At 43.9% G+C, this 21,751-nt stretch overlaps 2 long non-coding RNA genes across 2 annotated transcripts; one reads left to right on the forward strand and one right to left on the reverse strand.

The window, feature by feature from the left end:
* Positions 1-12,166: 12,166 nt before the first annotated feature.
* On the reverse strand, positions 12,167-13,397 carry LOC125724148 (uncharacterized). Its single transcript, XR_007387177.1, has 3 exons — positions 13,293-13,397; positions 13,101-13,211; positions 12,167-12,902 (listed from the first exon to the last, which is right to left on the reverse strand). It is a non-coding gene; the product is annotated as an uncharacterized LOC125724148 (long non-coding RNA).
* Positions 13,398-14,646: 1,249 nt separating this feature from the next.
* LOC125724142 (uncharacterized) lies at positions 14,647-18,321 on the forward strand. Its single transcript, XR_007387170.1, has 8 exons — positions 14,647-15,099; positions 15,504-15,636; positions 15,881-15,970; positions 16,193-16,359; positions 16,620-16,716; positions 16,856-16,968; positions 17,342-17,534; positions 17,726-18,321. It is a non-coding gene; the product is annotated as an uncharacterized LOC125724142 (long non-coding RNA).
* Positions 18,322-21,751: the final 3,430 nt, after the last annotated feature.

The following is a 21,751-nucleotide window of genomic DNA, read 5'->3' on the forward strand; positions in this document are numbered from 1 at the left end:
CCTGACCTGTAGGCGTCCTTACCATTTCTGCTGGTCTTGAAACCGCAGTTGAAGGCTGAACATCACTGGAAGAACTACTCAATGAGGGTGATGGTAAAGAACAAGTTTTAACTGCTTCTATCAAATCCTTCAGCATCTTCACCACATTTGGCAACTTTGTTGAGGCAAAAACATACCATACACCGCTTTCCAGTTGGCAGAATAAATTGGACTGGATTTGATAGTGCTTTAGAAAACTAGCCACAAACTGTAAAGCTAACTTTATTCACTACAACAGTAATTCACATACCTTTCAGTTCTGCAAGTACAGTACACCTTTATCAATGTTAACCTTATTTTTTTTGGGGGGGTGGGGGTACAAACAGCTAGCATCCTCACATTCTAGGTCTGTTTAAGTCTGTGCAAAAAAACAATTAAAACTAACATATATTTTGACACCATGGGAGTTAATACAAAAAGAATTCTTAGTTATCCAGATAACTTAAACCAAAGGTCAAGAATGTCCAATTGAAAGTGGTCATAACATCATCTTCTATTGAAACAAGCTTTAGGTTTTAGTTATTTGAAAAACTGATAAATCCACCATTCTGAAACAGTATAATAGATATATCCATCCATCCATTTTCCAAACCGCTTATCCTATTGGGTCGCGGGGGGTCCGGAGCCTATCCCGGAAGCAATGGGCACAACCCAGGATGGGGGGCCAGCCCATCGCAGGGCACACTCACACACCAGTCACTCTCACATGCATTCCTACGGGCAACTTAGCAAGTCCAATTAGCCTCAGCATGTTTTTGGACTGTGGGGGGAAACCGGAGTACCCGGAGGAAACCCCACGATGACATGGGGAGAACATGCAAACTCCACACACATGTGACCCAGGTGGAGATTCGAACCCGGGTCCCAGAGGTGTGAGGCAGCAGTGCTAACCACTGCACCACCATGCCACCCCTAATAGATATATATTATATAGATATATAGATAACAATTATTACATGGCTCTTCATTATGCAAATGACAAAAGGCAATTGTATGGATAAACTAAAACGAAATGATGACTACACATTGTCCCCGCTTCCCCAACTTAAAAAAGCCTATTAACCTATTCGTATAACATTTTATTTGGCTTAATAAACGGTAATGTAAAAATAGAAAATTGTGTTATGTTGAGCCAACAAAAAAATTTGATGGAATGGGTCACTAGACATTTTAAGATCTTAATCGTTTACCGTGTAAATACTTTTAACTTTTAAACCATAACTTCAGTTAAATGATATTTTTAAGTAGTGTAAATGTAAAAACCATACAGACTCTTAGCAACATCAATGGGGGCTGGGGAAAGATAGATGAACACGGACTAAATACAGGACATAACATAAGACTAATGGAAAACAGCTGGGCATAATCAGTGAAGCACACGTGGTTGATTGGGGGGGTGGTATACACAAGGGATGGACAATCTGGGCGGGGCAGGACTCCCCCCAAATATGCGCACTCTGGGCTGAAGGGGACGTCGAGCGTGGCAAGGGGACAGGTACAGGGGCTGGTGGAGATAGCGAGGAGGGAGCCGAAGGGGACTGTAGAGGAGGGGAGGACAAAACTGTAGTTATGGCAGACAGGGGCACAGCCGCAGTCAGTCCAGACACCAGTGACCAACGAGGCATCGGAGACTGGGCTACTGCCTGCCGACAAGGCACCATGGGTGAGATCGGAGGCGCCTGCCGAGTTGGAGCCTGGGGGGGCAAAAGCGTGCCAGGGAGTTGACCCCGACATCATTGTGAGATGGTGCCTCAGGGACAGGTGGAGCAACAGGCGGAGGCGGCGCCTCAGGAACGGGCGGAGAAACAGGCGGAGGTGTGGCCGGAGCCTTGGACAGAGCAGGAGGCGGAAATTGCGTCGGGACCTCGGGCGGAGCAGCAGCCAGATGCGGGGCCTCGAGCGGCGCTGCAGGAGGTGCAGCAGGAGCCTCGGACACGGGTGGAGCTGCAGGCAGTGCAGCAGGTGAAGGCAAAGCCGTAGTAGGGACCTCAGGGATGGGTGGAGCAGAAGCCTGGGGCAAAGCAGGAGGCAGTGCCTCGGGAGGAGCAGCAGGTGGAGAAGGAGCCGTAGCAAGGACCTCAGGGATACATGGTGGATACAAGGTAGATACATGACCCCTACACAGTTCATATGCCCTAAGATGTTCGTCATACCAGGCTGTCATAAGTTTGCAGACAAACACAATATTAGTGTTGATTACCACAATGTTTGTTAACAATCTGAAATCTGGTAGCCCAGAACAAGAACCAACTGAAACCACCATGTCTGCACTGTACTTAACACCATCTAAGCATGCAGAGGAGGCTACAAGGACTTTGCTCTGTTGGGCATTCATGTCATAGAGTGTGCTCTGGACATTTTCAGAAAATGAAGAAGCCATCAGACTTCACTTTTGTAAGCTCAATAGATGATTTAAAAAAGGAGGTGGCAGCTAGATGGAAAGCCATCATTTTCTGATGCCTCACAGCTAGAGAGAGGGCTATGTTCTTGAAATTGTTGATGTGATGGACAGCTTTTTTGAAAAACTTGTTTCCTTGTTTTCCTTCAAAGCGCATTGTCCACACCTGAGAAAGAGGCCCAAACACTTCAATGAGCTTCGAGTAATGCTCCATATAGTGGTACTTAGGTCATAGTCTTTCATCTGGGAAATTTTGCTTTGCAGAAAGTACACAGACTCCTCTGTAAATGGTAAATGGACTGCAGTTATATAGCGCTTTTCTACTCCTACGAGTACTCATAGCACTTTACATTTTATGCCTCACATTAACCCATCCATACACCACATTCATACACCGGTGGCAGAGGCTGCCATGCAAGGCGCCAACCTGCACACCGGGAGCAATTTGGGGTTCAGTGTCTTGCTCAAGGACACTTGATAGGGCCAGGATGACCCAGCGCTCAAACCTGCAACCCTCAGGTTGCCGAACGATAGCATTACCTCCTCCTGCGCTACCATCTTCTCTCTGAGAAACATGAGGACACTCCACTACATCGCCAATCCACTACATCTTTCAAGATCATCAACACTTCCCAAACCTGATCACCCTCTGGAATGAGATGGCCTATCAAAAGAGGTAGAAGTTGAAGAAGTGTGCAATTTTTTGTGGCCATTTCCCCCATTTGTTCCTTGGGAGGCAAATGTTTTCCTGATGAACTGAGGTTTATTTTTTTTGTCAGAAAACGAATAAGGAAACTGCTTGATGGCCATATTCAAATCAAAAAGTGCGCTTCTGTGGGCAGCAAGGCAAAAGGTGGATAGTTGGGACAAGCGGTAGCAGGTGCGAACACTGCCGGGTTCAGAATCGGGAGAGGGTCCTCTCGACATCCGGCAGAGGAAGCATCGGAGAGTGAGACATTTCCCAAGAAGATCCCCTGCGTGTCTTCCTGCCTTTGGTTTCTCCGCTTCTTTCTCTGGGTCGCTTTTTGCAGTTTCTGGGACACTTCAGGCAACTCAATTAGCAGACCATATGGCAGTCTGCTAGCCAGAGCTACCTTCCACATATTGGATTCTGCCACCCCGCGTCTCAGCTGCCGCAAGTTTTCGTGCATCTCCCCAGCAAGGTGCGTGTCTCCAAGCAGGGACATCTCCTCCAGAACGTCCCTGCTCCGGTTGCCTATAGCCCGCAGTACGAGATTGTCCCGGATTTTGGGCTGTTTAAGCCAGTACAGTACCTCGTCCATCATACTGAGGTATACCTCTTCTGTGAGGCAAGGTGTCTGGCTTGAAAGTCTGGTCATTCTGTCATGATCAGCACATGGAAGCAGGCGAGGGAAGCCATGGATACGGATGAAGGACGTTTTTGTGGGTTAACACACGCAGTAACAACACATAACGTTAATGACCAGACTGGGGAAAGAAACTGAAACACGGACTAAATGCAAAGAACTAATGACAACAACAGGAAACAGCTGGTGAACACGGGGAACCCACACGGGGCAGATGAGAGGGCGTGGTACACAGGAGGATCGGACGAGCGGGGCATGACAATTAGGTTCATGGATGCAAATGAAAATCACACAGTATTACATCAATCACACACTAAAAGATCAGACTTGTAAGCAGGGACATCTCCTCCAGAACGTCCCTGCTCTGGTTGGCTATAGCAGGCAGTACGGGATTGTCCTGGATTTCGGGCTGTTTAAGCCAGTACAGTACCTTGTACGTCATACTGAGGTATACCTCTTCTGTGAGGAGAGGTGTCTGGCTTGAGAGTCTGGTCATTCTGTCACGATCAGCACACAGAAGCAGGCGAGGGAAGCTATGGATACGGATGAAGGACTTTTTTGTGGGTTAACACACGCAGTAACAACACATAACGTTAATGACCAGACTGGGGAAGGAACTTGAAACACGGACTAAATGCATAGAACTAATGACAACAACAGGAAACAACTGGTGAACACGGGGAACCCACACGGGGCAGATGAGAGGGCATGGTAGACAGCAGGATCGGACGAGTGGGGCATGACAATTAGGTTCATGGATGCAAACGAAAATCACACAATATTACATTAATTGCACACTAAAGGATCAGACTTGTAAGCAACAGCAACACATATTAATTTCCTCGCTGGAACGGAAGGAAATACTCATTTATGAGTGGCCGGGATTACATACACATATGTACGTTTGACAAAAGCAATTATCATCAAGTAAAACAAAACATAAATTTTGTTTTACAACTTTTTTTAACTATTGACTGCAAAGCGTGCATACCTTTCTCTCGGTCCAGACAGACTATTATCTGGGGACATGTCTGGCCCTTAAAGGGGCCAGATCAATTCAGGACTCGATCCCGTGGGTCCCCAAGTTCCTGAAATGGATGGCGGCTGGGGCACGAACCCCGACTCCACCCCCCGAGGTTCCTGTGCCGGTGGTTCCTGCAATGCCCCCAAGGTTCCTGTGCCGGTGGTTCCTGCAGCACCCGCCGAGGCTCCTATGCTGACGGTGGATGCTCCGCCCCCTGTGGTTCCCATGCAGGCGGCTCCAGCTCAACCCCCAGAGGTTCACGTCCCAACGGCTCCTGCTCTGCTCCCCGTGGTTCCAGACTCTCCTGCTCTGTTTCACGTGGTTCCAGACCCTCCTGCTCTGCCTCCTGTAGTTGTAGACCCTCCTGCTCTGCCCCCTGTGGTTCTAGACCCTTTGGCTCCAGTTCCCCCAGCTCCTGACCCAGATCCCGCACCATCAGCTCCCATCACCCCAATCCCTGTCCCAGTTCCCCAGTTCCTCTTAGTGGAGCTTGAATGGGACCCCTCGGGAATTTCCCTGATGGAAGGTTTGCATGCAATTTCATAGGCCTAATGGAACATTCATTATTGCAATATTGACACGTAAATATGCTTGCAAACTTATCGTCACTGAAACCTAACAGGCGTGTTTTATTTGCATTGTAACAAAAAATGTCCTATTTTAAAGACTTGGAATTTATTACAAATATATAAACCATTAACAACACATGAAAATATAATGATATGCCAAAATAAAAAACATAAAACGAAATCCGCTATAGTACACATTTACGTAAAGAAGCCTACTACTCAAAATAGTGTGACAAACAAAAAATAAATCCATAAAATGATTAGAAAACCGGGGGCGGCATGGTGGTGCGGTGGTTAGCGCTGTCGCCTCACACCTCTGGGACCCGGGTTCGAGTCTCCGCCTGGGTCACATGTGTGTGGAGTTTGCATGTTCTCCCCGTGTCGTCGTGGGGTTTCCTCCGGGTACTCCGGTTTCCCCCCACAGTCCAAAAACATGCTGAGGCTAATTGGAGTTGCTGAATTGCCCATAGGTGTGCATGTGTGAGTGAATGGTGTGTGAGTGTGCCCTGCGATGGGCTGGCCCCCCATCCTGGGTTGTTCCCTGCCTAGTGCCCATTGATTCCGGGATAGGCTCCGGACCCCCCGCGACCCAATAGGATAAGCGGTTTGGAAAATGGATGGATGGATGGATTAGAAAACCTAAAACTCCAAATGCAAATCTTTGGACTATGCATCATGCAGTTACTACATTATTTTAAAGTGCATAGACCAAATATTTTAAAATAGGACACTTTCTGTTACAACGCAAATAAAACACGCCTGGTAGGTTTCAGTGACGGTAAGTTTACAAGCATATTTACGTGTCAATATTGCAATAATGAATGTTCCATTAGGCCTATGAAATTGCACGCAAACCTTCCAAACGCTTCATTTAAATGTGCATTATTTGACTGCCCTCGAACATTTAGAAAACTATCACATTTAAAATGTCATGTATATAGAGACCATTAAAAGAAAAGGAGAGCACAAATTTCGATTGAATGTTTATCTTACCATATAGAGTTGTGTAGTGGCAAATGCCATGATTTATCTAGTTTCGTTTGTCATTTGAAGTTCCATATTTGAGAGGGCAGGTCAGTTTCTTGTCCATTTCGTCAGTGTGGAAAAAGCTTTACGGTTGTTTCTTCATTCTCATCTCATTTATGAAGAATACACAAGTCTGCAGCTGTAAATCTGATGAGTAATGTGACATTAGGAACAGATGTAAGTGAAGAGGCTATAGTAGAAAATGAGAGCTCAGTGTTAGAGCCGCACTTAACTGAGGAAATAGCAACTGATGGGAGACCAAGCAGAAATTTTGCCAGAAAGAGTAGACAAGTCTCTTTTCTTGAACAATCTGGCTTTATTTTACTTAAAGGTGCCAGTCTCATTTGTTTTATAAGTTGAATGAAAAATTGGCAGTACTGGATATTTCAGAAGGTGAAATAAAAAAACATCATAGACATTCTGAAGGCAGAGGATTTGTTTCAAATATGCCACTCTAGCTACTTAAAAACTGATCGAAGACGAAAAACAATGTTTAAAAACAGTGGTGGCTGGTGAAAAAAATGCTTGGTGGGGCTGACATACCAATAGATTTCATTTCCTAGTCCAGTATAAGCATTTAAATGAACAGTCAGAAAATGACAACAATTTTACAGTCATAATTTAATTTCCTTAGTTGGCTGGGTGATATTTATTTTGGGCTAGTCGGGTCCCAGCTCCTTAACGTGGATTTTTTCCACCATTGTCCTTCTTGCAAAAGGGTAATTCAATAGCGATCTCACCGAACTTGCTGGAAGCTGCCCCTCAACTGTTGTCGTCGCCATCATCTCTCTCTGACTGCAATCCAAAACTTTCCTGTATTTTCTGTAGCAGGGGTGAAATTTCCAGCACCCAAAAACCATTTAATTTGGCGATGCTGATAGGTGAAATCTTTATTATATTCGCCTAGCAACCATACACGATTGGCTATTTCGCTACACTGCTGGGAAGAGAAGAGAAATGATTGGTGGAAATCTGTCAGTGAAAATTCATTGTTGAATTAGAGTCAGTTGGTGGAAATGTTGTTTAAATAATTCAGATTGCATGTAGGCACACACTAGTTAGTAAACCTGATATTGATAAAAAAAAATATATATAAATATATATATATATATTATTGTCATATATTTTATATTTTCGCCCCCCCCCCGCCCCCCTACATCTGGGAGGGCAGCGCCCGAGCGCCGCCTATGGGCCAGCTGCCACTATTTAAAAATCAGTTTAGATATCCCAGGTCGAAAAGAAGTGTTCTTAAATATACTTAAACGGTGTTAGAAATCCAAATAACATATTTGCAATACATTTGTATTTTTTTTGTACATACCGTTACTGTACTTAAGTATGGTATTGCAAAGTACACTGTCAGTATAGTGTAATTAAAATATATTTTGTTTTGTCTTTTAAAAATATGCTAAAATGTAAGCATACTATCAGTTACATTTCAGCATATTTATTGAAACCCATTTATTTAACACTTATTTTAAGTTGTACTTCAATTCATTTTTCAAAAGTATACTTTTCAGTGTCCTGCAAAAAATATGTTATAGGCTAACTTTTTAGGCATACCTTTATCATTGTCACGATCGTCCGGGAAGCGGGCGAACGCGCTGGCAGGCGAGCGGGTAGTAAGCAGGCGAGCAGGCGTAAGCAGGGTGAATGGGGATTTATTATACGAGACGGGAGCAGGAAACATCTCACGCTGACTGACATCAAACGACATCAATGACGGACACTGCTAACAGGTAAGACCAGGACTTAAAACCAGACAAGACTAATCAAAGTAACCAGATACAGCGGGGTACAAATCAGGGAAATACACGTGGGAAGGCAGGGGGCGTGGCACACACGAGGAGCGGACGAGCCGGGCATGACAGAGCCCCCCCCCCAAAGGCGCGCTTCACCGGGCGCGCCCAGGAGGAGGCGACGAACGGGACGAGGGGACCAAGACCTGAAAAACAAAACCCAAAACCATGAACAAGAGACCGGGAATTAAACAGAGAGACAGAACAGGCACAAAGACAGGACCAGGGACAAAACCTGACAGAGGACGGGGAACACGGACCGACAGAGAAAGAGAGGGGACACAGAAGGAACAGGCGGGACACAAGGGCCAGGAGTGAACGGAGGGCACAGAGGAGGACGGGTAGCAAAGACAGGAGGAACAGAGCCAGAGGGAGCAGAGAGAGGCGGGACAAAGGCGGAAGGAGGAGAGAGGACCGAAGGGACAAAGGGAGGGAGACAAGGAGGGGGAACAGAGGGGAGCCCGAGGGAGACCCAGCGGGCGACGGGAGGCAGCCGGAGGGGCTGCAGGCGGCCGGGAGGCCAGAGCCAGAGGGGACCCCGGAGGAGCCGAGGAGACCGGGCGAGGGACCGAGGCAGGAGCCGAGGAGGGAGCAGGAGGGGCTACCGGGGAAGGGGACGAGGAAGTAGGAGGGGCCCTCGGCGAAGGCCCCAAGGAGGGGGGAGCCACCGCAGGCGGCGACGTCCAGGGAAGGGGCGGAGGTAGAGGCCCCGTAGGGGACCGAGGAGCCGGAGTCGGGGGGCCCGCAGGAGCCCGACGAGACGCCGGACGAGGGACAGAGGCAGGGGGACGAGGCGTCAAAGGGGGACCGGCAGGCGACTGCCAACTCGGCGGGCCAGGACCCGCAGGCGCCGAGCGAGCCACAGCGCAGGCGAAGGAGGGCGAGCCAGGGGGCCGGGCGGGAGGGACCCCCGTCCTGCATCTATGCCCTCTCCCCCTACGGGACACAGACACCAGGCCCCTTGGTTGGGGTCGGGCACGTCGGGGCGAAGGACATGGAGTCACCAGGGTGATCCCCGAGGGGTCCCATTCCAGCTCCTCCACCTCCGAAGAGGGAGGAGCCACGATGGAGTCCTCCGGGACCACCTTGGGGACTAGGTCGACAGGAACTGGGGCACAGTCAGGAGCAGGGGCACGGTCAGGGACCGGAACAGGGTCAGCAGGCGGAGGGGGCGCCTCTGGAGCTGCTGCAGGCGGAGGGGGCGCCTCTGGAGCTGCTGCAGGCGGAGGGGGCGCCTCTGGAGCTGCTGCAGGCGGAGCGCGGTCAGGGACTGGAGCACGGTCAGGGACTGGAGCTACAGGCTGTGGGGGCGCCTGCCCGGGAGCTGCAGGTGGCTGCAGTGGGGGCGCCTGCCCGGGAGCTGCAGGCTGCTGCAGTGGGGGCGCCTGCCCGGGAACTGCAGGCTGCTGCAGTGGGGGCGCCTGCCCGGGAACTGCATGTGGAAGAGGGAGCTGCGGTGTCTGCGTCAGCGGCTGCGCAGGCAGCGAAGGCGGCTGCACAGGCAGCGGCGGCAGCGAAGGCGGCTGCTCGAGAGCGGGGTCCGCCGGCAGTAACGGAGGGAGGTCCTCTGTACCGGCGATCGCCGGTCTCCTCCGTCTCCCTCGCTGGCGCCTGTCGGTGGCGGGAGGCGGCGCGATGTCCGTGAAGGCGGACGGCCGGAGAACTAGCTCCCGCTCCGGGTAGAGGAAGGGCTCCTCGTCCTCGTCCTCACTGGAGAGCCAGTACTTCCACACAGGATCAGGGTCGTGTGTGGTCGGCCCCCGGGCTGGAGGTAGGGCGGGTACCTCCCTCTCGTCCTCCGTCGGGAGCCAAAGCCTGGAGAGCGAACAGGCGCCGAGACGGATCGTCTCCTGCGGGACTCTCCGTCTCCTCCGCTTCTTTTGGTCCGTCATTCTATCACGATCGTCCAGGAAGCGGGCGAACGCGCTGGCAGGCGAGCAGGTAGTAAGCAGGCGAGCAGGCGTAAGCAGGGTGAATGGGGATTTATTATACGAGACGGGAGCAGGAAACATCTCACGCTGACTGACATCACAAACGACATCAATGACGGACACTGCTAACAGGTAAGACCAGGACTTAAAACCAGACAAGACTAATCAAAGTAACCAGATACAGCGGGGTACAATCAGGGAAATACACGTGGGAAGGCAGGGGGCGTGGCACACATGAGGAGCGGACGAGCCGGGCATGACAATTCATCATTTTAGTTTATTTACTTAAAGTAACATATTTATTCAGCACTTCTTCAGTATACTATCTAATGTCAAAAAGTCAAAGCAGTCAAAGCATACTTTGAATATTTTCCTATATGCTTTTCATAGAAAAACAGCACATTTCTGGCTACTTTGAGTGTATTTATTCCCAACATACTACAGTGCAGTTACAATGTTAAACTTTGAAAAGAATTTCAAAAGGATACAAAGCAAAAAGACACGTAATTGCAACATACATTCAGTTATGAAGCTGATGATATAAAAATGGTACTATACATATAATATGGATAAATTTCATGAGGTTACAAACATTTTCAATAATCCCTCTACTGCCTTGCTTTTTATCAGTGCAGTTGCAATTATGTACATCAGTCCCTTTCAATATTATTTGGCAGGGCAATTACATACATCTTCTGTTTGACATTAATCATGACGCATTTCCTTTTCAAAGCCTGTTGATGCACTGCATGAATAGTGTTGGACTCCGTCACTTCATTCACAAACCTAGAAGAAATCTTAAGGTCTGCATCCCTATACATTTGACTTCTAGACCTGCAAAGCTCCTTAACACTCTGTTGTGTATTACAACCTGCAGTGTGAAATGCCACGATTCTCAGGATCCTGCAAAATGTGCCATCAGCTAATTCTACAACTGAGTTGTTTCTTTTCTGAAGCCTTGTATATGTTTCTGAATGATAGAGAACGTGGTCAACGAGAAAACGACCATAATATAGGTACTGCTGTACCCTGACACCAAAAAGTTCCTCAATAGCAAGCATGTGACGCACTGGAACATTCACTGGATTAGAAACATTATCTGATAGGTGTGATGATTTAGCTGTCTCTTGCTTGCTGTTTTGCATATCATAGAATAGTTCCTTCACAGTGTCTTTGGCCTTGTTCATGTGTTTGTTTGAAAGGTCTCTCCATTTGAGGAATCCCTTGACAATCTGATCTTGGACATATGTGGTTCCATTAAAGAATTTCAGTAGGGTGCCATTGAAACTTTCAAATGAAATGTGGATGTGGCCCACAGGGGACCCCAGTTTCTGACACTTGCTGAAATGTGTGTCATCAAGTGCACATTGTAAGTCATGTTTTCTCGTCCGTACAACTTCTCAAACTCCATAACAAATTTTTTCAATGCCTTCTCTGCATTATCAATATCAACTATTTGGATGTTTTCCTGAAGCAGAGTATAAACACCAAAAACAAGGAGGAAAAGATGGTTCAAATACTTCTTTGAAAGAATACCAGAAAGCACAGGTAAAGCATAGAACAAAAGAAAAGATCTCCATTCTGAGGCTTTCCAATACTTCCGTTCCTGTACTGAACGTGGGACTCTAGTTAACTCTACTGGAGGCTTAATGGCAAGCAGCCGCTTATCAATCATTTCAGATTTAGTGCCGATGTACCATGGCTTTGCATTATTTCGCGAATCTAGCCATAATGTCGTTAGCTGCCGTGTAACTCCAAGGCAAATGCTATGCTGGTATTCTGGCACAAATCCATTTATCATCTGAAACTTTGAAAGCTTCATTAGAGGAGAGGGACCTTTCACTCCCATTACAGGTTGCTGAGGAGTTGCAGCCATTGCATGGTCAAAATGTTTAGATTCTGATCTGAGAGGAGGTTCAGGACTTATATGTGAGTATGGACCACCTTTATGGTAGCAAAAGTCACAGCCATATTCTCCGTTGAACTGTTTTGTGTTACGAATTTGAGCATGAGCCACTGAATCTGAACTACAGATCAGGGCATGCACTTTAGATGAATGCTGTTGGTTCTCTGTGTCTATCCATTTTATTCCATTTTTCTCCAATTCTTGTAGCTGATCAACAAATGGAGTTAACAGAGTTGTCATGTTGGGTTTCACCTCACCACACCAAATACATGGTATGCAAACATTACTTTTCCGATCTTTCGGATTCAGTTCAATAATCTGACACTGAATGGGCCATAGCTGACACTTGGAACTCTTGAAAACAGGGATACCATCACAGTTCCACAATAGACTTATGTCATCTTTACTAGTTTCACCACTCCTGATTAGCTTCTCATACTGCGTTCCTGAATGTATATCATTAAAAACACCACTGGGTGATACATTCCTTGCTAAAGCTGTCTGGGGATTTTTAAGAATGTCCTTAATTTGGGAGGATAAATTCAAAACAAGAAAATATGACCCATTTCTCAAATTAGTGTCTGCATCAAATGACATGTGACATATTGTACACTGTGTCTGATCAGTACCATTACCTATGTAGCTTGTGCATCTAGAACAGTAAAAATGTGCTTCATACTGTCCATACTGTCCATAGGCCTTATGGAACAGGTAAGAAGTTGCAGGCATTGATCCTGGGAAATGTTCATTGAACATTTTGAGAAGATGTTCAAGGGCTATCCCTGTCAGGTTGTGTCTCAAAATGTACGCCATCAAAAGAAGCAGACTCTGTCCTTTGGAGAGAGGTGCCCCTGGGTAGAGGAGCTCATCCCCTTCAGAGTCCTAGAAAAGAACAAATCAGTAATTAGAGTCAGCATTTAATATCCAGCTATACTAAATTTGCAACTAAAGTGTAACTATATAGTCAAAATCATTATAATTACAGTGCTTTTATATTAAGTAAGATATCCATGAACATGACTGAAGATATAGTGTACATAACCTTTACAATGCCACATTGTGTATATCACATGTAAGTACCTGTAATGCATTGCAGTTTGTACTTTGAGGTGGTTGACGTACATCAGGTGCTGTTTGCAAATTAGCAGTATGCTCCTGGTGTCCTCTGGTGTCCTTTTGGTCTTTGTAAATCTATGGAATATATTGTATATCTGAGTAATAAATTCAAACAACAACTTTCAAGAATATGTGTTCCAAGCTATTTCAAATTACCTGTGACTGGTTCCTGATTGCTTCATTGTAACCTTCCTCAGCAGTTACAAGTGACTCTGTCTGGTGAGGCAGTGCCCTGAAATCACTGTTTGGTTTATCTGCAACAGACTAAATATTTATTTTGAGTAATTATTTAGTGTTGTAACATATGGCAGATATAAACTGATATAAATAATAAATTGTATACCCAGACTGACGCTGCTTGCATTTGTCTTTTAATTCTGGGTCTTTTAGCAGGTAAAGGGCAGTGGAAATTTTGTACACTGGTGTCCTCATCATCATTGGAGTGAACAGGGAACTTAGCAGAATATGAAACTATGTCAAGGTCTTTTTATAAGGATCTCCTTAGAAAACAATTCACACACTAAGGCATGTGCACATCATGTTAATACTTGGTACACACGTTAGTGTGTATACTTGGCAGCATTAAATGTGGCGTTGTTTACCTATTTTCCTGATTTAGTTTTAGACTGTAGTTTATGACACTGACTGTATTTAGCTCAATAATGGGAAATCTTTATAGAGCTGAGTTTTGTGTACACACATGACCACAACAACCACAGTACAACCTACACAGCATATAACCATGTAACACAGAATATTTATTTTACCTGTGTTTTCCTTTTCTGGTATGCACTGGTTCTTGGGATATCTGACTCACTGGTAGAAACAAAGTCTTTATAAAGTACTCTGCCATAGTTCTGCAAAGAGATTGAGATAAGGACATTACATAGGTGTCTCAGATGTTGCAGGATGACAAGAATAACAGCATCAGGAGGAAATTGATAGGATTTCTGGCAAATTGACAATCTGTGGAGAGTGTCACCAATGAAAACTTAACAAAAAATAAGCAAATTCAGTGTTACCTCTTTATCTCTACCAAGTCTCAATCGCCTGTAATCTGTGGTTCTTGGAATGTTGTTTTCAGATGCCTGCAGATAGGATTTGTATTTCTTCATTTTGGTCACTTGCAAGTTACCAAATGCTGCCTGCTGTGCACAGGCCTAACACCAAGAAAAAAATGACTTATTTCGTGTAATTATGATCTTCACATTGCAATGTAAAATTACTTGACAGCATGTCACCATATTTGAACTACCTTGTTGTTAATGCTCCAGATTAGCTTGCGCCATTATAGGAAATATTTATAACACTATGCTCACAGATCTTTGGCAATGTTCAACCATAGACAAAGAGAAAATTATACTTCGTTATGGTAATTTGGCAGAATCAACTTGTCAGGCCTATAGGCTAATTATTTCAAACAAAGGATTGCAGATTAGTTGTAATTATAACATAATAAATAACTAGTTGATGCAGTTAATGCAACGCTCATGCCACAATATTCTACAACAGAGAACGTTAACTTAAAAATACCCAAAATACCTACCTTAAATGCAAATAATTATTCAGGTCCATTTCCTCTTCAGAGATCGCCAACGGAGTATAATGCCATTTAACCAATCAGAGTTGAGCTTTGCCATATTCAAATTCATATCTTCCGGTGATGCGAAAACGTCAGACTACTGAGCTGTTCCTAACGTGTGTAGCATAAGTGTAGTGTGCTATAGCTGAGAGGAAGCTAAAAAATAATGGTATTTCCCAAATTCGGGCTGTTTTATTTCCCCGATACAAAGTTGGTGAGAGTGGACAGTACGAACATAATAAGATGCGAACACGGGAGGGAAGAATATAGCCTCTCGACAGCAACTTGATAGTGAAGATGGCTATGTTGAAGTGTGTTTGCCTAGTCGCAGCAGACACGGAGAAGCTAAGACACTGGCGGCAAAAATACTCTTTCTTGGAGGTAAGTTCATTATAGCCAATGCAATACTATCTGTGTGTGTGTGTGTGTGTGTGTTTGTGTGTGTGTGTGTGTGTGTGTGTGTGTGTGTGTGTGTGTGTGTGTGTGTGTGCGTGTGGTGGTGGTGGGGGTGTCACTCGGTCAGTTTAGATTAGCCGCTCTTTAGCCAATATGTAATGGCTCCTTGTGTGTGCATTGACTGTTTTTTTACATGTTTTGGTCATTGTTGTAGATCCAAAGTAATCCTTACATTGTCTAGTTTTGAAAATATGTATCCTATTTAACTAATGTTTTAGGAATAAGAGTGGGAGTCATAAAGGTTAGGAATTCTTTGCAGTTACAATCTGTAGTTCAAATATCCACAATGACATTCTTCCTGTCCACAATTTTTATCATTTTGTTTGCAGAGAACTTTAAGGAAGTTGCAGAAAAAAACAGCTTTCCTCAGAAATGAAGACATCTGGCACAGCAGCAGCACCACAGCAGCTGTGAGGAGAGTCTGCAGAGTGTACAGTGACACAAGATGAAGACAGACCGAAGGTCGATACTGCTTTTTTAACATATGACATTGAATAAAAACTGTTACAATATGTAGTTATGGACACCACAGTACTAGACATCTACACATCCCAGATTAGTTATCAGTCAGTATTAAATACAATGCTAAATAACAGATACATTTCTTATCTTGCTGATTGGGAAGGATTTAAGAGGATTTTCACCTGAAAATATCAGTGGGATACTTTATGTATTGTGAATTACATATGTTTTCCTCCATCTACAGAAAAAGAAAAAACATGTGACAGGACGTCACATAATTTCTTCAGACAATGATGAGACTGACATAGATTCAGCACAAGCCTTTGGAACGAAGGTGAGTTTTGAAAGACATGAGTTAATATTGGGAAAAGAGTATGAATTATTGCACACACTAGTTTAACCTCTGTGCTATTACCTCTGACTAACACCCTCCAGGCAAATCCGTTTCTTTGAAAAGTTGAATACATTGTGTACTAATAATATGAAAAATATGAAGAATTTTGTGGAACGTTGTTTGTACATATCTTAATTTTACTTATTGTGGTCTTTGTTTCAGAAACCAAAAATGATGAAGGCTGCAAATGAGAGGGTTCTTTCGCAGCTTAAGTCTTCTCTGCTGAAAAAAGGCAAAGGACATCCACCCCCTCACAAAGTGAGGAAGATGATGTAGACATAGACACCAATATAGACCTTTTTGATTCACCCCAAGCTTCTGGAACAGCTGTAAGTATATTCTTTATACAGCACAAAATATATGCAAAGTCTAAATTGCAAGTTTAGAACTTGTGTATTAGCAACAAAGTTTGCACAGAAAGCATTTGTGGGAGAAAGTGAAGGCCAAGATCAAAGTAGAGGCTGACAAGAAACAGGAGACCTTAAATAATACACTTGTTGGGGGTAATTTGAATTATGCAACAGAAAATACAATAAATTCTTGTTTTGTGAAACATAAAGTAAAAAAAATGTAACTTTAATTTATATAGGACCCCTGCTTTAGGCAAAAGGAAATGGAGTGTGGCCCGATGAATCAGGCACTAGAAAACATAGACAGGCACCAGGAAGTGATAGATGCATTAAAAGGTATCTGTAATGAAAAAGAAATGTTCTATATATTTGTGTATGTTAAATTTAGATAACATGATTTATGTATTTGGTAATTAGAAAATTGTCAGATATCTGTGGCTGGTGTCTTTTTTTTTTTTTTTTTACTTTTATACAGAAATACCCACCCTTATCAATTGTGTTAAGGAACTAACAACCACTATGAAGCGTTTGCTACCTTCCTTCGACAGTGATACAAGTTCAGGGTCCTCCAGTCCTGCTCCAGAAATGGTATGTTGGTTCCCTCTGTGCTTCCCTTTCTAAAAGAATGACATATTTTTACTATAGGCAGTATCTTATGCCATAAATGAGCCCATGATTTCCAAACAAGATGATACTCAAATATTCGTTCTTGGCAAATTTCTGCTACCTGGGTGCAGTGAGGGAAATGACAGATGTTTCCATGTGTCTTGTCAGGTGCTGTGTGAAGTCACACAGATATTACTTCTTTACCAAGACTATTTAGTTCTGAGCATCATCTGCTTTGAAAATTGCTGTTTCGTTTCATATTGTTATTTCTATGTCTTCACAATGTTATTTTTAGCTTTTGGTTACTGGACTTTACTTTGTATAGTAATCTGAGTATTTAATTTTCCGATCACAGGTTTCCTTGGGCAACTCAGCAGTTATGGTGAACTGAAGATGTTTTAAAAGATTGAACAGAACAAGGATGTCCCTTTTTGCCCAGGATTTAGCTGTTCTACTCTTTGGTCGCAACATTTTAGCTTCCTCAAGCCTTACAGGCAATGGAACGGAAAAGGATCCCTTAGATTCTGAAAAGTTGAATGCTCTTGTTGGTATGTATTGAATATATCATATATTTCATTATTGTCTATGGATTGTATGTCTTCATTATGACTGACAAGGATTGTGAGTGTGTAAATTGACCAGTGAGTTAAAATAATGCATTAATTTAAAACAATACATTTGCCTATGCTTATGTCTAAGTAAGTGGCATACAAATGTGTGTTTTTATTTTTCCCTACAGATACAGTAATATCTGAGTTCCCAGGAACAAGTGTGTCTGAAGTGAGAGCTGTCATAAGACGAAAGGGCAACAATGAAAATTTTGTTTCAAAGAAGAAGATGTAGGTTTGATTGTGATTTTGTGTTTTGTTTTCACTCACACACACACACACACGTGTGTGCAAGGGCAGTGTGCACCAGGGTTTACATGGATGTTAGGCATGTTACTTTAGGCTGTAAGTTGCATAATTTTATTTATTTAATTATTTATTTTACATGTTTCTACCTCAAATAAATGTTTGAAATGGTTTGATTTTGCCAATGAATGCAAGAAAAACTTGATATATTTTTGAAAATATCTATATATTTTTGTTTGCCCATTATTTTCCAACTAATGGGCCTTGCCAAATTTTCCCTTTGTCATTTGCTGTTGTTCTTTAGTCAGTAGAGGCACAATGAAAGTGTGTAAGATCATTTTGATTGTGTTCATTAGCGATTGTTAAAGAATTTACTGAAGTAAGAGTTTAAGAATGTTTTAAACAGTCTAAAGGTTTTTCTGTTTAGTGATAAATATACTTAAAACATGCTGTTTTGTTACACTGATAAAGCATTTAGTTTGCCATTAAGTGCTAATAAAGACATGTTAAGAACAAATGGTGTATTGTAGCAATATTTTGAGACACCATTAAAATACACTTAAATATATTAAAGTTGTGCTAATGTGCTGCTTTTCATGTCATTTTAAATGTAAAGTGAAATATGATAAAGGATATATTTTAGTGCAATAAAGATACTATTAGTTGTTCCATTTTAGCATAAAATAGTGTATTTAATTTTAAATTAAGTTGTGCTTAAGAATTTCTTAAAATGTACTTAATACACTAATAGCTGTTCCAAAATAGCACATTTAAGTTTGCACTTCTACAGCATGCTATAAGTTCAATAAGTACAAGGCAAAAAAATACAACTTAAGTACATTTATTTTCGACCTGGGATGTTGAGCCTTTAGCTCTTTATCTTGGTCAGAATGAAACAGCCAAAGAATGTTTTGCTCAGTACATTCCAATAAAAGATACACTTATGTCACTGTTTCAGTGCCAGCAGGTGATACAGCTGATACAGAGCAATAGACATGAGAGACAGTCTTTTCCTAAGTCAGGAGATATCTTGGAAGATCCCTGGGATGGTAGTAATGTAGAATCAAATGTACTTTTCCAGAAGTATGAGGAGTTACTTGGATTGTTACTTTACCAGGATTCAGTTGAAGTCGTAGACCCATTGGGGTCTGCTAAGAAGAAGCATAAAATTCTAGCAAGTCCATAAAATTCTAAAAGTCTCCTTTACAGTAGCAGGTTTACCACCTCACAGCAGATTGAGTATCGATCAAATGCAGTTTACTATGCTCTGTAGAGAACAGGACTAGAAATACTTTGATCCAAGCATTGTGTTCAGGTCAGTTCTTTCAGACTTAAAAGATATGGAAGAAAATGGTATAATTGTACCCAATGAACATGTGTACCGAGGGACTTTGTGTGCTATTGCTGGGGTCACACAATATTGGTGGCTTTAGTGAAAACTTCAGTAAAAGCACCTACTTCTGCAGATTTTGTACTGTTGATCTTGCTCAATTTTTGTCATTTCCCTTCAAAACAGGTCAGAAAAGAACCATTGAATCCTACAAAGACAGCATGAAACATATAAATGTGAGTTCCCCAGATCTGACATTGGGAATAAAATCTGATTCTACATTTAATGAATTAACACATTTTCATGTGTGCCAACCTGGCCTGCCTCCTTGTTTGGGTCATGATCTTTTTGAGGGTGTTGTTGCATATGACATGCCCCTATACACTAATGATTTTGTTATAAATCAGAAATGTTTTACTTATAAAGATCTTAATGGGCAGCTTAATCATTTCAAATACCTTGGTAATGATGCCAACCATAAACCAAGTGAAGTGGGCATGCCATACAAAATTGGTGTTTTCTTAGGCTTCTACTTATTTTTATTGTGGACAAAATTAAAGATCCGACAGAAAAGTAAGTCTGGCAACTAGTATTACAACTTAGGCAAATAACTGAATTTATTTGTGCTCCTGCTATTTCAACTGGCCAAATAGCTTACTTCAAAGGAGTATCTGCAGAATTGACAGAATGCCCCAGGCGCCCCCCGAGCCCCAGCCAAGGCAAGCGAGGGCGAGCCAGGGGGCAGGGCGGGTGGGACCATAGCGCTATGTCTGTGTCCTTACCCCTTCCGGGACACAGACATGTGGGATTCAGGCCGGGGTCGACCTCGCTGGGGCAAGGGAAGAGGAGCCATCAGGGAGGTCCCCGAGTGGGATCCCACTGGAGCTGCACCTCCTCCAAGGAGGAAGGAGCGATGGTCAGATTGTCCGGGACTTCCTCGAGAACTGGAGCTGGAGTTGGGGGGACTGGAGTGGGGTCAGGGACTGGGACTAGCAGAGCCCCAGGGGCCGGAGTCGCAGGCACGGGCGAAGCCGCAGGCGGAGGCTGAGGGGCCTCGTGCGTAGCAGCAGGGGCCACGGGAGGAGGCAGAGGGACCTCGTGCATAGCAGCAGGGGCTGCAGGTGGAGGCTGAAGGGTCTCGGGCATAGCAGCAGGGGCCTCGGGCGGAGCAGCACGCGGAGGCAGACGTAGCCAGGACCTCCAGCTCGGGCGACGCAGCAGGCGTAGCTGGGACCTCTAGCTCGGGTGGTGCAGCATCTGCAGTCGGCGTAGCAGGAGGTGGTGCCTCGGCCAGTGCTGCAGGAAGAGGCGATGCCTCGGGCGGTGCGCGTCCTCCTCTAGGGACATCCCCTGGAAGATGTCCCAGCTCTGGATCGCGAGGTCCCACGTCCGGGATCTTCCTGGACGTCGGGCTAGGCAATCCAGTACAGCACCTCATCAACGAGACCCTCGTCATGGGGGATGCTTTCTTCTGGAGACTTGTCATTCTGTCAGGACATGGGGTAGACGGGCAAGCAGGAAGCGGGGAAGGATTAGGCAGGTAGGCAGGATTATGGTAAATGAGGGTTTATTAATGGGACCAGAAGGACAGGGCAGACGGCGACAAACTAACATCAATGACAAGTCTGGGGAAGACGTACTCAGACGAGGACTAAATACACAAGACAAGTCAAAAATAACAGGAAACAGCTGCACATGATCGGGGAAGCACACGTGGATGATCAGGGGGCGCATCACACATGAGGATCGGACGAGCTGGGTGTCTTTCTATATCGCGGATTTTCACCTATCGCTGATGAGTGTGGAACGCATGTTCTGCGATAGGCGGGGGATCACTGTATGTATATATATATATATATATATATATATATATATATATATACAGTACTAATATATATATATATATATATATATATATATATATATATATATATTAGGGTGGTCCAAAAATTGCAATTTAAACTTACCAGGTCAGATATATGTTGCCCTATTTCCACTACAGAAACAAAAAATAAAACTGCAAAATTTCAGGCTTCTATAGCTCATCATTTAGGGGTCTCTCCAGTTTGTGCCTTTTTTGCACTATGGATATTTCATTTTGATGATTCACAACATTTATTTTGTTACTGATACAACAGAAATTAAACATTATACTATAGTAATAACGTGTACTAGAATCAACAGCGTTCAATATCCTACATAAATGTTATTCAGTGAACAGCAAGGCATGTCCTTCTGATACTGTCGCACAACAGTCAGGATATACTGCTTCTGTTTCTCGTCCTTTGTTAGGTTCGAGTTGCAATAACTGCAGATGCACTGTCAGTCTTGGTTTTCTGGAGAGTTGTGTGATAATGAAAGAAATGCCGCAACACTTGTCCCTTAGAGGGTAGTCGACAACCAGTGATTGTTTCTTCAGGATTACCAATCAGCCAAACAACAATTACTCCGTGTTTTTGCTGCCATACTACTTACTGTAATAATGAGCAAGTCTGGAAATATAAGACAGCAATGCATAGTAGTATAGTAGTGAAACTAGACAATAGAAGTTGCGTAGCACAGACACACAGCATGGGTTACG

This window comes from Brienomyrus brachyistius, unplaced genomic scaffold (assembly GCF_023856365.1).
Source record: "Brienomyrus brachyistius isolate T26 unplaced genomic scaffold, BBRACH_0.4 scaffold55, whole genome shotgun sequence".
NCBI lineage: Eukaryota > Metazoa > Chordata > Actinopteri > Osteoglossiformes > Mormyridae > Brienomyrus > Brienomyrus brachyistius.